The sequence below is a fragment of the Protopterus annectens genome, chromosome 10.part0 (genome assembly GCF_019279795.1).
Source record: "Protopterus annectens isolate FY-2018-M chromosome 10.part0, PAN1.0, whole genome shotgun sequence".
Classification (NCBI taxonomy): Eukaryota; Metazoa; Chordata; order Ceratodontiformes; family Protopteridae; genus Protopterus; species Protopterus annectens.
The window spans coordinates 1,728,249,038-1,728,262,638 of NC_056744.1; positions in this window are offsets into that span (position 1 = coordinate 1,728,249,038).

Sequence of the window (13,601 nt, forward strand, 5' to 3'; positions counted from 1 at the left end):
AACAGGCCTGGAGCACTTTGAAGGTTTCACAATAGAAAGGGGGGTAATTTGCTTGCTGAAAAATGTGACAAAAAAAAGGGCCCCCCTCCAAGAAAACAATAGGGTCACCCTTTAAAAAAAACCCGGGGTATTGGCCACATAAAAAAACAAGGGCCACAGCACCCCCCAAACCCAATACAACCTTATGAAAAGGAGTATGTTTCTTGCAAACACCACTACTTGGCCACTAAAACAAGAGGAACTTACACAACCCTCCCAACTCAGGTTTCCCAAACAGCTTCTTTTCTTGGGAAAAGGAATAATTCCCCAAAACAAAATACTGTGATCATCCAAACATAGACTGTAACATTACCCCCCAACAAAAAATACCCAGGGGGCTGGTCCCCCCTAGAAATCAACAATCTTTGTTGGGGAAAGTAACAACTTACAAAGAAAGGGCAGATCCCCAAACCTGATATTTAAAAAACATATTTCCAAAATTCCCCCTTTGTTTCCCTCAATGTCTTTTTCCCCTTATAAAATAATGGGGTTTGAAACCCAAAGGGGGGAATTTGGAAATGGGGTTTTTTGTTTTTGGGGAAAGTCCTTTGCCCAAATGGGAAAACATACAGGGTGCAATTTCCCCTAACACGATGATGTCAGACCCTCTAATACGATTAAAAGTTTTTTCCAATATAAAAAGCAACCCCTGCTAATTGGGCTTTTTTATGTCATAAAAGTTAGGTAGGGTTTGAATCTTTCAAAGGAAAGTATGTGTTTTATTGGGTGGGGTTATGTGTGTGCAAATGTGGGGGGGGGTGTGGCTTTTGCCAATGGGGCACACTCAGGGGGCACATTCCCTTAAAAACAGTGATGTTCAGCACCCTTAAAACAAAATAAAAGGAATTTCCAAAAAACTGAATAACACTTTTTCTAATGTGTTTCCCTTTTTCTTCCCCTAAAAAAAACCCCGTTAGTTTGGGGTTAATCTTGCAAATGGAAAATAAAAGTGTTTTAACCTTTTGGGTGGGGTTAGTGTTTTTGTGCACATATGGGGGGAAAAAGTGGCTTCCACAGTACCTGATGCACATTACCCTTTAACGATGAGGGTTTCCGCACCCTTAACATAGAGAAGGTGGGGTAAAAACATAGTCACTTCTCAAAGGGATGTCCAACAAACCCCGTAGGGTAATAAAAATTCTTTTTTTACAAAAACATGGGACAGAACGATACATATAGTGAATCTACTAACGCACATGTACCCAAAAATTTAGATGTGTTTGAGCTGGAATTTGGAAGTGTTGGGGGGATTTGGGAAATTTCGTTTGCACAATTGGGAAACAAAATATGTGGAACAGGGTTTCCAAAAGTTTCCTTATCCCCATTACACCCCTTTGAACTGTTTTTTTTTCCTGCACCTGTTTTAGTACAAAGGGGGAAGGAAAAAAGGGGTGGGTTTGGGAAACCCCCATGGGCACCCAAAAGTGTTGTATGTTGTTTGTAGGGGAATAAGGGTGGCCCGGTTGGGCGTGTGTGTGTTGGTTTTTCCCCGGTGTTATTTTGCATGTGTAACAGAACAGTACATAAAGGGTGATTACATTTTTCAGCCCCAGATGCACCTGTCAGGGTTAGCAGTGTTGTGGCACGGACCTTGTGGAGGGTGCTAACCCCCTTGGACTAACCCCGTTACTGCAAAACAGGGGTGGTTACACACATTCCCCCGTTTGGGGGGTGACCCTCACTGGGTTCCATACACACAGAGCACCTGGGGCTCAAGGGGGTGTCCTTTTCCGCCCCCCATGGTGTGTTGCGGAGGGGAAAAAATGGCCCCCCCATGGCACGGTTTTGGGAGGTTTTTGCCCCCCCCTGTAACACCAATTACATGTTGGTGTGGTTGTAGGGGCACAGTTCCCGTTGATTTGGTGCCCCCCGTGTGTGTGATGGTTGCTAGTGGAGGTTTTCCTTGGGGAGGGGAAGGGAGGCACAGCCCCCAAATGGGGGCTGTCCGGGGTTTGGGGACCCCCCAGGCTGCCTTTTGGGGGGCATTCCACAGGTCCACATTTCCCCGTTTTCCCCCGCAGGTCCTACCGGGCAATGGTACAAAAGAAAGGGGTACTGTCGCGGGGGGTTGGCTGGACCAATTCCCTGGTGGACCCAGACCACCTTCCTGCCCTTGCTTTATCACACAGACCCCAAAATTCGGCCCCGTGCGGCACCGGAGGTGGGGGGGCCGTTGTCTCCCAATTTTCAGGTGCCCTTTCTTTCCCCTTAAAAAGGCCATGTCGGCCTCAAATGCACACCAAGGCCCTGCCCATGACACCCCGTTAGTACCTGTTACCACTCTTAAAGACAACTGGGTTCGGTAATTAAAAACCTCACCGCATGTCTCAGGTTACTTTTTATTTTAAAATTTTTTTCGGTTAAAAACCCCCCACTGTTTGGGCCCTGTTGCTAGTGGGGGGGACCTAATTGGGAGTAAGCAGGGGCACAAGGTGCCCACAGAACCATGCACTGTTCCCCCTTTTCCATAGGGGTCATTGCTTTAAAAGCCAAATTTCAACATCAAAAATACCCTGAACCTTTTTCCCCTGAAAACGTCAAACAGCAATGTACAAAGGATTAACCAATTACCCCTTCCTTCTTGACAACTAAAATGTCCTTCCAAAAACCCCTGGTTTTTTTGGTTTGGGCCCCCAACCCCCCCCCACCCTTCACCTTTAACCCCCCCTTGGAAAAAGTTCTCCCTGTTTTTTTTCACCGAGCCCACCGACCTACCCCACCCCCCCCCTTTACGTCTTCCCTTTTCATTCCCTTCTTACTTGCCCTTCCCCAATTTTTTTTTTTCCCTACTCCTTTACCCTACCCCAGCAACATTTCAAGGCTTTTTCCATTTCAAACCACTTTTTAAACAAACCACAGTACGTGTTACTTTAAAATTTTATTTTAAATGTTTTTGATTTAAATTAACACATACAATGTTCTTCGATTAAAAACTTTCTTCTGTTTTTATTTTTTGGGGTTTTTCCCCGGTTTAAAAAGGTTAAAACACTTTTAAAAAAAGCAAAAAAAATTTTGGCCTTCCTCGTTTTCTTGTGGGGGAAAACCCCCAAGTGTGAAAGGGTTTTGTTTTGGGGGGGCCCCCAAGGTGCCCCCCCTTTTTTGAATGTCCCCCCCAACCGTGGAAACCCGTTCCCTTTCACATCGGGGGCTTTTTAAAAAATTCTGTTCCACCTGCCAATTCCTATCATGATGAAAAATTTTTTCCCAATACCACATGCAACCTTTGCGTTCTGGGTGGGGGTAGAACAGGTCATAGTCAACCAGGTCTTAATCATTCCCTCTCAGCGAAATTTTTCCTTTTTCCTTTCCAAAACCAAAAAGGTTTTGTTCTGTTGGAAAATTTTTCCCGGGGTTTAAAAGTCTTTTTTTTTTTAAACTTTATTTGCATTTAAAACTTGGCCCTTTAACCGTTTTTTACTTGGGGGTTTTTCCCTTGGTCGGGCCTACTTTCATCCATTTTAACTGTTTCCCTTCTTTTATTCTTTGGATTGGCCTTCCCTTTTTTAAAAAACTTTTTCTACTCTTTCTACTTCTCTCCTTCTAGCTACATTTTTAGGTTTTTGCCTTATTTGGGTTACTTATGCTTGTAATTTTTTTGAAACCACATACCTTGGTTATTTTTTTAACTTTTTTTTGAGTTTTAATGGGATGTATTAAAATTAAAAGCTTTAAAATTTTCCCATTATTTTTGGCGTTTCCTGTTAAATAACAAACCTTTTTCTTTTTGCTTTTTATGTAAAAGTTGGAGGGTTCTCCGGTTTTTCTGAAAATTGGACATATCCCCCCTGACCCTTTTTTCAAAACAATTAAAAGTATTTTCATTAAATATTTTCATTTCCCCTCCCCGGTTGTGGGCTTGTTGCGTGTGAACCCAACCTCCTCCTAACAACCCTTTTTTGGGTGTGTTCCCCGGGGCTGGTCCACCAAACCCCTAAAACAGGGGGAAAAACCCCTCCTCCCTTAGTTTAAAAACCACCCCCAAAACCGTCAACTGTTTGCCTGGTTTTCAGCAAATCCCGGCCCCGGAACCCCTCCCAAAAAAAAACACTGCAAAATTCCACGCCAATGTTAAAACAAGCCCTTGCAACACATATCCTGTACTAGGTTTTCACAGGCAGACTCTTTCCCGGTGATCTTTGGTGTACAGATGCCCCTAACACAAAAACCCCGGTAACAACCATTCTCAGCAATTATGTGGGGTCCTGACCATTCCCCGGAAAGACAAAAACGGTTTAGCAGTCCCAAAATTTTCCCATTTGGGACATCCCCCTTACCGGGAAAAAAAAAATGTCCCCTTAAAAATTACTGCTTTGGTGTCATTACAGGGGTGCCAAACCATCTTGGGGTAGCTTTTGACAGTTGGGTTTCCATTGGGGGTTTTCAAGCCTGTGGGGCCAGGAAACCCCCATATTTTATCCAAAAAAGGGGAAATGGGCTCTAAAGAGGCCCAGGTGGACAAAATTTTTTTGGTATAGGCAGTTCCTTTTTAGGCCAGGAAACCCTTACCCAAGTTTGTGTTCCCCTTTCGGTTGAAAAAAGGGTACTTTTTGCAAATTCCCCCCTTACTTTGGGGAATCCTGGTTTAGGTTTAAGGCATAGGGGGACCCAAGAAAAATGGTACACTGTTTTGTCAACCACATGGCCCCTGGATTAAACTGTTTATAGCCCGTAAAATTTTTACTGTATCAGGGGGGATTTTCCCCTTTCCACCCTATACCAAATTTCTCAACCCGGATTCCTAACCGAACCCCAGCAAATGGGACGGACAGTTACAAAGGGAAGGTACGTGTCATTGTGCCCAAAAGGAAATCCCCTGGACCTGGCAAATTGTTTAGGGCTTTTATAAACCCCGTTCCCGCAGTTTGGGTAGGAATAATCCCCTAACCCCCCTAGGGGACCCTGGGATTTTCCGGGAACCCCAGGTTTTTGATGCCCCTCATTTCAGCTCCCCCATCCCGGGTGGTGAAATTGGGGGGATTTTTGGACATGTTTAAAAGGGGCCAGTACCCGACCCCCTTTACAAAATTCAAATTTATGGGGCACAAATTCAGGTTTCTCGGGCACCAAAACCCCCAAAACCTAGGGGGGGAAAACAAAAAATTCAGTCTCAAAAAATTTGACAAAAACTTAAACTAAAAACCCCGAAATAGACTCGGAACATGCCCATGAAGGACCTTTTCCCCCCCCCAAAAAAAACATGTGCACCTTAATTTTTTAAAAAAGCAATTTTAAAAACCCCACCTTTCAGTTAAAAAAACCCTATAATTTTTTAAATTTAAACACACTCACCCGTTCCCCCGGCTAGAGGGAGGGCGGGGGGAAGGGTTTGGGCACAATGCCTTTTTTTCACATAACAAAAAACACTGGGCCCAACAATCAGTGCTCATAATGTCTGTTTTATGACGAACATAACCCCCCCCTTACTCATGAAAACAGGGACAGAACTTTGTACCAGGAGTTAACCTAATTCCCCCCTTTCCCTCCAACGACAATCAAACTGTCCTTTCCCAAAAACCCTTTTTTCTTTTCCAGGTGTCCCCTCCCCATCTTTTTTTAATCTTTGCAAAACAGCTTCACCTGTTTTTTTCCCCTTTTTCCTTTATTTGACCTCTTCTCCCCCCCTACCTTTTACGCTTTTTCCCCCTCCTTTTATCCCCTTTTTAATTTTTGCCTTTCCCCCTTTTTCCCCCCTTAAAATTTTTTTATGGCTTTTCCGTATCTTTAGTTTTGGAAAAACCGACTACAGGGTTATTTTCTGTTTACCTTTTTTAAATTAACAGGGGGGTATTTAATTTCTGCGATTCCCTGCCCCCAATTTTTTGGGGGAGCCTAGGTTTAAAAAGGCATTATCCCGAGACATTTGGAAAAAATGAAAAAAAAACAAAAAAAAGGTTTTTGCAGGGGCTTTTCTTTGGTCCCAACCCCCCATGGCATGATTGGCTGTTTTGTTCGGGGGATCCCCAAAAGGGATTTTTGGGAGGGGGGGTCACCCCCTTTCCCCAAACCCACGGCCTTTCTCAAAACACTGGGATTTTTTCCCCCTTTAAAAACATTTTTCCTCTAAAGGGTTTTTCCCCAATGGCCCCCCTTTCTTTCTGAAAAGGTAAAAACCAGGCCCGGGAATCGTCATCCCCTGCAGAAATGGGGTTCCTTTTAGCCATGTTCCCAAGGGAAAAACAGGTTATCAGCATAGATCCCAACAAACCCCCTTCTTCAAAGGGAGAAAATTTTCAAATGTTGGTTGTAAAATTCAGGACCCTGTCATTTTGGCTGCCTTGGTTCAGACCAGGTTTTACATTAGGGGGGTTTTGGGGGCCCCTGGGAGGAAAATTCTTTTACCTTAAAGGGGAATGTGAAGGATGTAAAGGATTATTCGGATGGGGGGTTCAGGCCGTTATTTAATTTTAAAAGGTTTTTGGGTTTTGAATTCGACTTTTCATACTGGGGCACGGTTTTAGGTTTTTCCTGCTTTTTAGGTTTTTACGACAGCACACCTTGGGGAAAAAACACATCCCGGCCCCCCTTTTGTTTATATGCTTGTTATTGTTAGCTTTTTATTTCCCGGTATGCTACTTCCACAAAAACACAGCTTCTCAACACTTCTGTGACTCACTACTGATATCTGCATTGCATTTTATTTCCATGTTACACATGACAGCAAGTGACTGCTTGTCATTGTTGCATTTACCCTTTTAATTTTGAAATTGCACTTAGTTACCCCCTGGCCTTGCCTTTTTTAACTGCACTTTTTTTATCAAGGGGGTCAGCAAAATAGAAAAGGGGTAAAACAGACACCCCCTCCTCCCCAAAAAAAAAATGGAAACCCCCTTTGGGTTTTCAAACAAAAATTTTCACAAAAGAATTCTAGCAGTCCAAAAAGGGCATTTCAAAATTCCCTCCCCAAACCCCAAAACTTTGATGGGGGGTTACTCCAAAGAACAATGGGTTTTGGGCAGCCTGGCCCATGACCCACAAAAAACCCCCCTTTCCCCTAAAACAAATTCCAAACCCTTTCCCATTGTGAGTGGATGGCAAACCCCAAATTTTTACCAAAAGGCCCTTAAAGGCCGTTTTCACTTCAATACGGGCCCTTAACCCCGCCCGGGGGTGGGGAAACCACCCCCCCTACACTTCCAGTCCTCACATAGGACCACCACACAAAGAACTAACACATGATCAACATGAAAAACCCTACTTGTAGGCTCCTTCTTTGCCTAAAAAAGCAGAAAAACCCCCTTTAAAAAGCGACCCTCGGCCCCCCAACCCACTAACCCCCAAGAAACAAACATGTTTTTAAAACAAAAAATTTTAACAAAGCCCCAAGGCTGAACACCACAGCCAATTTAAAACATAAACCACATCATACACCTGTACAGGGTCATTGGCCCTACTCACTTTACCCGGCTTAATGGGGGACTTTCACCTTTTGGGATTACCTCCACATAACACAAACACCCGGGAAACCCCAAGGCAAGTACAGGTATGCTCAGTAATTTCCCGCTGGTGTGAATGCCTGAACATCCTCCCTATACAGCATGAACAGTACAGGCCTCGGCACGAGCCCAACAGGCCCTGCCTTAGAGACCTACCCCCACCAAAACATGCCCCAATATCAACAGAGTCCCCTTCAACAATTTACTACATACGGTGCATTCCATTGCCTCCTGATCTTGGGGTGGTATGTTTCAGGGACACTTGCACCCGTCACCCGCCTATTGAATTTGGCAGCCTCTTGCTAAACCCTAGGCCTGATTTGGCAAGGTTAAGGGAAACCCCTCCATTTGTTCCAAAAAGGTGGGAAGAAGTATGCTACTCAACACGTCTAACCTCGGGTGTCAAAAAACCCACTTGATTTGGCATCAACTGTGAGTAAAAACCTTTTCAGGCCGGAAACACCAACACCAAATTTTAACTTTTCCTTCTTGTGGCCCCCAAATTAAAAAAGGGATTCAATATTAATGGATTCCCCTGCCCCCATTGGGGCAAAGACAACAATGGGCCTTGAGTACAGAAACTATTTGGGGGGCCCGGGAAAAACATTACAGTCTGCATTTTAACCCTGGCCCCTGGATTGAAAGCATGTTAATAGCCCAGCTAATCAGAGGGATTCACATGAGGCAAGGCATTGTGCCTTTTATCTCCCCATGGCCAAATTGTCAACATTTTGGGAGTACCCCAACCCTACACAATGGTAAGGACAACGTACCTCATCAAGAGGAGCAACTCAAACAGACATAGCTCCCGGTAAAGGAAAACCCTGGATGTGGCATACCCTGCAAGGGAACTGGCAGCCATATAACCTGCCTACCAGAGTAATGAACAGTGCCCTCACAACAGGTCCCAAAACCAATGAGGAGGAACCTCAGCCTGACATACATGGACATGCTGGAGGGGAATTTAAAAGGGCCCCTTCACTTTAATAGTAATTTAGGCAAGGGCCCCAACTTCTTCCCTGGAATCTATGATGGTGGGGAACTATTTTAATACATTTATGTCACAGAAACACAGTATTAATCACGGGGATACCTTGTTTGGGGGGCAAAAAACCTTCTCTGGCTTTCTGCCCTGGGCTAGCCCGTATAACCTATCTGTTCCCCTTTCTTCTGCCATATGTTGCATGTGTGGGTTGTGGGATGAAGGTTGGAGTATTTTTGCAAGGCGACCTCTGACAATTGGGTTTCATTCATACGGTGTGTGTTGCCCTCCAACCCCGTGATTGGACAATTATAGTGGATAACTTCCCCTCAAAAGCACATCTTTGCTTGATGCTGTAATTAAAGTTATTCACTAGTTATGCTGGTGTATCCCCCCTTTGGGGGTGGAAACCCCCACCTGCCCCCTTTTATATGTTACCACGACACCCACATATCATGTATTGCCCAAAAAATTAAAAAATCTGACCCCTTTTTAAATTTTCATGGCTACAATGGACAGTTTAAAAATTGCAGGGCTCTGACACAGGGCAGATTACATAAAAGGGGGCATCTTGGTAGAGGTTTTAAATGCTTCCATTCACAAATGCACAAAATTTGGGAAATTGTTGAGACAGTTTTGGGAGGTACCCCCATTTTACAATTTGGGTTTGTTACCCAGATGCTGTAACCTCCCTATCCTCTACATTCAGGTGGGGCCCCCCTAACATTGAGAACCAAGATCACTGTTCAGGATCCCCGGTTGTGCTACCCTTTACCCCTGGAGGACACACACCAATTCAATGATATTAATTATATAGGATTGTACCTAACATGCCCTACATACCATGGGCCCCCCACCCAATGAGGGCCCCTTCTGACCCTGGAACTAGATAATCAAATGGCCTTTTTCTAACTTTAAGTTTTAAATACAAAATTCCAAAATTCTTTATATATTTTAAATATTACAAAAATATTTGGCAACCCTTGTTGTATGATCATTTAGGGGGTAAAAAAAAAAAAAAAAAAAAAAAAAAAAAAAAAAAAAAAAAAAAAAAAAAAAAAAAAAAAAACAAAACAAAAAAAAAAAAAAAAAAAAAAAAAAAAAAAAAAAAAAAAAAAAAAAAAAAAAAAAAAAAAAAAAAAAAAAAAAAAAAAAAAAAAAAAAAAAAAAAAAAAAAAAAAAAAAAAAAAAAAAAAAAAAAAAAAAAAAAAAAAAAAAAAAAAAAAAAAAATTTTTTTTTTTTTTTTTTTTTTTTTTTTTTTTTTTTTTTTTTTTTTTTTTTTTTTTTTTTTTTTTTTTTTTTTTTTTTTTTTTTTTTTTTTTTTTTTTTTTTTTTTTTATTTTTTTTTTTTTTTTTTTTTTTTTTTTTTTTTTTTTTTTTTTTTTTTTTTTTTTTTTTTTTTTTTTTTTTTTTTTTTTTTTTTTATTTTTTTTTTTTTTTTTTTATTTTTTTTTTTTTTTTTTTTTTTTTTTTTTTTTTGTTTTTTTTTTTTTTTTTTTTTTTTTTTTTTTTTTTTTTTTTTTTTGTTTTTTTTTTTTTTTTTTTTTTTTTTTTTTTTTTTTTTTTTTTTAATTAACAAAGGGAAAAAAATTAAAAATGGGTTTACCAAGGGGGTTTTCCTTTTGGGTTTGGAAGAACCCGAAACAAGTTTTTTTTTTTTGGGAAAAAATTTATTTTTTCTTTTTTCCCAAACCTTTCAAAATTGGGAAAAAAAAATTTTTTTCCAAAGGGGAAAACCTTTTTTTTAAGCACTATATTCCTGTATGAGAGTCATGTCTTGCTGGTAGGTCATACAGACTAGTGTTACAATGGTCTTGTGGTAGGGCCTACTAGTATGCTTGTATTTTGCTTTCAAATTGAGTACAGGGTCTATCAATCAAAGTGCTGGAGGCACCTTCCAGCAGTTAAGGGGTTAGTAGGTCTCACAGGAGTCAGGCTGTGTTGCAGATTCTGGCTGCTGCATTTATCTTCACTGTTTCCTGTAGTGAGTGTGTATGGATACTGACACCTACAACTATATTTCATATGTATTAATGTATATTTATATGTATGTATGTGTACATATACATAACTTCATATATGTACATTACCTTACATTCTTATGTACAAGCTGACAATTAGCAGGGCTGTTTCTGTTAACACTGAACTAGTGTGGGAATCCAGTAATTCGGCCATTAAAACTCTACCTGAAATGCTTTGGGTAGTACACCTCCTATATTGCCTTTATATTGATTCCTACTATTACATGTTATATTTATTTTAGCACGATTTTTGCATATGGCAGTCATGGCTTAGTGGTAGGTCATACAGACTAATGTTACCAAGGTCCGGGGTTTGAGACTGGCAGTGGGAGTTTATTTTTCTTTCCAAACCTTCAAAATGAGTACAGGACCTGTCAATCAAAGTGCTGAAGCCACCTTTAAGCAGTTAAAAGGGCTAGTGGGTCTCAGAGGGGTCAGGCTGTGTTGCAGATTCTGGCTGCTGCATTTATCTTCACTGTCTCCTGTAGTGAGTGCGTATGGATACTGACACCTACGACTATATTTCATATGTATTACTATATATTTATATATATGTATGTGTACATATACATACCTTCTTATATGTACATTACCTTACATTATTATGTACAAGCGAACAATTAGTAGGGCTGTTTCTGTTAACACTGAACTAGTGTGGGAATCCAGTAATTCGGCCATTAAAACTCTACCTGAAATGCATTGAGTAGTACATCTCCTATATTGCCTTTATATTGATTCCTACTATTACATGTTATATTTATTTTAGCACTATATTTTTATATGGCAGTCATGGCTTAGTGGTAGGTCATGCAGACTAATGTTACCAAGGTCCTGGGTTCGAGACTGGCAGTGGGAATTTATTTTTCTTTCCAGGTTTTCAAAATGAGTACAGGACCTGTCAATCAAAGTGCCATAAAGGCACTTTTAAGCACTTAAAACCAGGTCTGCGCTTTTTTGGAGCTCACGCATGTGCACTGGCGTTGAGCTCCGCTAACACCTGCTTACACCCGCGCTATTTTCTTTGAAAGAAAAGAAAAAGGGGTGACAGGAAAGTGGTGAAAAAGGGATCACAAAGAGGGTAAGACAGTAGGGAAACAAGCGTGGGATTTGCAGGAAGGATGTAGGTAAGGCCCATAGATGCCCATGTCTTTCGCAGCAACAGCTGTGTATTTCTATGTATTTTGGTGAGACATTTGAAATCTTCCACCCCTGAGAGAGGTGTCAGGACAACATTAATATTTGTTGTAGAGCCAATTGTAATTAACAGTTTAAATGTCCAGTGGACATGTGTGCAACATGGACAGCTATGTATGGGGCGTAATTTTTTTGTGGGACAGAGTGCCCTTTTTTTTTTTTCAGGTGAGAGTGGTATGTCAGGTGAAGGAAGTCAGTATAGCTGGGGAGGTAGGTTGGGTAGGTTAACAGACAAGACAGACAAGACGCATACAGGGGCGGTGTATGACACAAGTGGGGGGTTACACAATTGACGGGGACGGAGGTTGGGATATCCAAGACGCATGAGCCCACAGATGGCAACAGTGGAACTGATATCCCCACCCATAGGCAGTTGCCACTGTTCCTTCACAGCCCAGTATGGGGCTGTGCTGGGGGCTGTGTAGGCGGGGCTACGGGCATGCCGTGGCTGTGCCACCGAGCCTCGAGCTGGCGTAGTGGCCCAAGAACAGAGTCTTGGATCTCCCTTCGCACCACAGACCGGACACCTTGGAGGGTGAGTGGACAGGCTCCTCCGGCCACGCTTGCAGAGGGGGGACAGGCCCCATCCCTTGCAGCAGTTCCACACGAAGGTGGCACAGGGCCACTGGAGGAGGGTCCAGCCTGGGTACTAGTGCCAGGTGCAGTCGCCAGCTGAGGTGGGAGAGGTGGGTCCGCTGGGACCCGCCTTCCCAAACGTTCTAGGTTTGTGAGTAGTTATGTTAGTTTGGGTTAGTGGCATTTTATTCCATTCAAATTAGTTGTAACAGCATGCATTGGTATTCCCATTAAACAAACACCCAGATATTCACACCATTGCACAACAGGCATATCAATATCACATGCATTATTTGAGCAGGCATACACATTCAAACAACATGCAGGGTTGATTGATGGCAACAGGCCATCAGGTTTGCAGGTATGAACAGGGCACATGCACAAACAGACATGCATATATTTTTTAAACGGACAAATGTCCATGGTTAATAAAATGTTCACATACCAATATTTAGTGGGTGTTTACAATTGCAATTATAGGATGGGGTGGAGAAAGGAAATGATGATACATTCATAACTTACACATTGATATACATTTGTAATAGGTACACAATTAACTTGAGTCTGATTTTTTAAAATGATTTTTATTTGGCTGTCATGCTAGACCTGTTACAAATGCATCACTATCCTACTTATTTTGAATTTGATCAGATACATCATCCTGCTACACTTTGATGACAGGACAGGGGACAACTATGGCTGTTTAGTCTGTCAGATAATCATTCATTCTATCTGCAAATTGTTTACTGTTATCACCATATACAGATTTTGGCCTAGCCATTCCAGATTCAGACACACTGAAATCAGTTTGGGATGTTAATATGTACTTCCCACATGCATTTAGTTCTGTAGAAACACACTGAGGCTTGTATATTCAGGGGTTATTACTACTTTATTTATTCATACATGACCCTTTCTGTCAGTCTCACACATCCTGTAACTTCACAGTTCAGGTTGGTACTTCTAGGCTTTGTTCACATATTAGACCTGTGGTGATTCAAACACTTTCCAACAGCCTCACTTCTGTCATGATTCAGCATTTCAACAGGGGATAAATCTCACATGTGACTACCTCAGATTCTGAAGCTGTACTCTGGAGACTACTGCAGGTTATACTATATTTAATTAATGGTGGGACATCTGTATTACAGCACTATTTATTTCTATCAATTATATTTCCAGTTACACTTGCATACTGATGAACTTGTTGCAGCCATACCTGCAGACTTTCACTTGTTGCTTGCACATTCTATTACTTTTAATCAATACACTGCAGTGTTCTGATACATGCTACACTATAATATTTATTTACAAGTACTAGGTGGGGTTACTAACCTGCATGGTGGCGCAGCCGT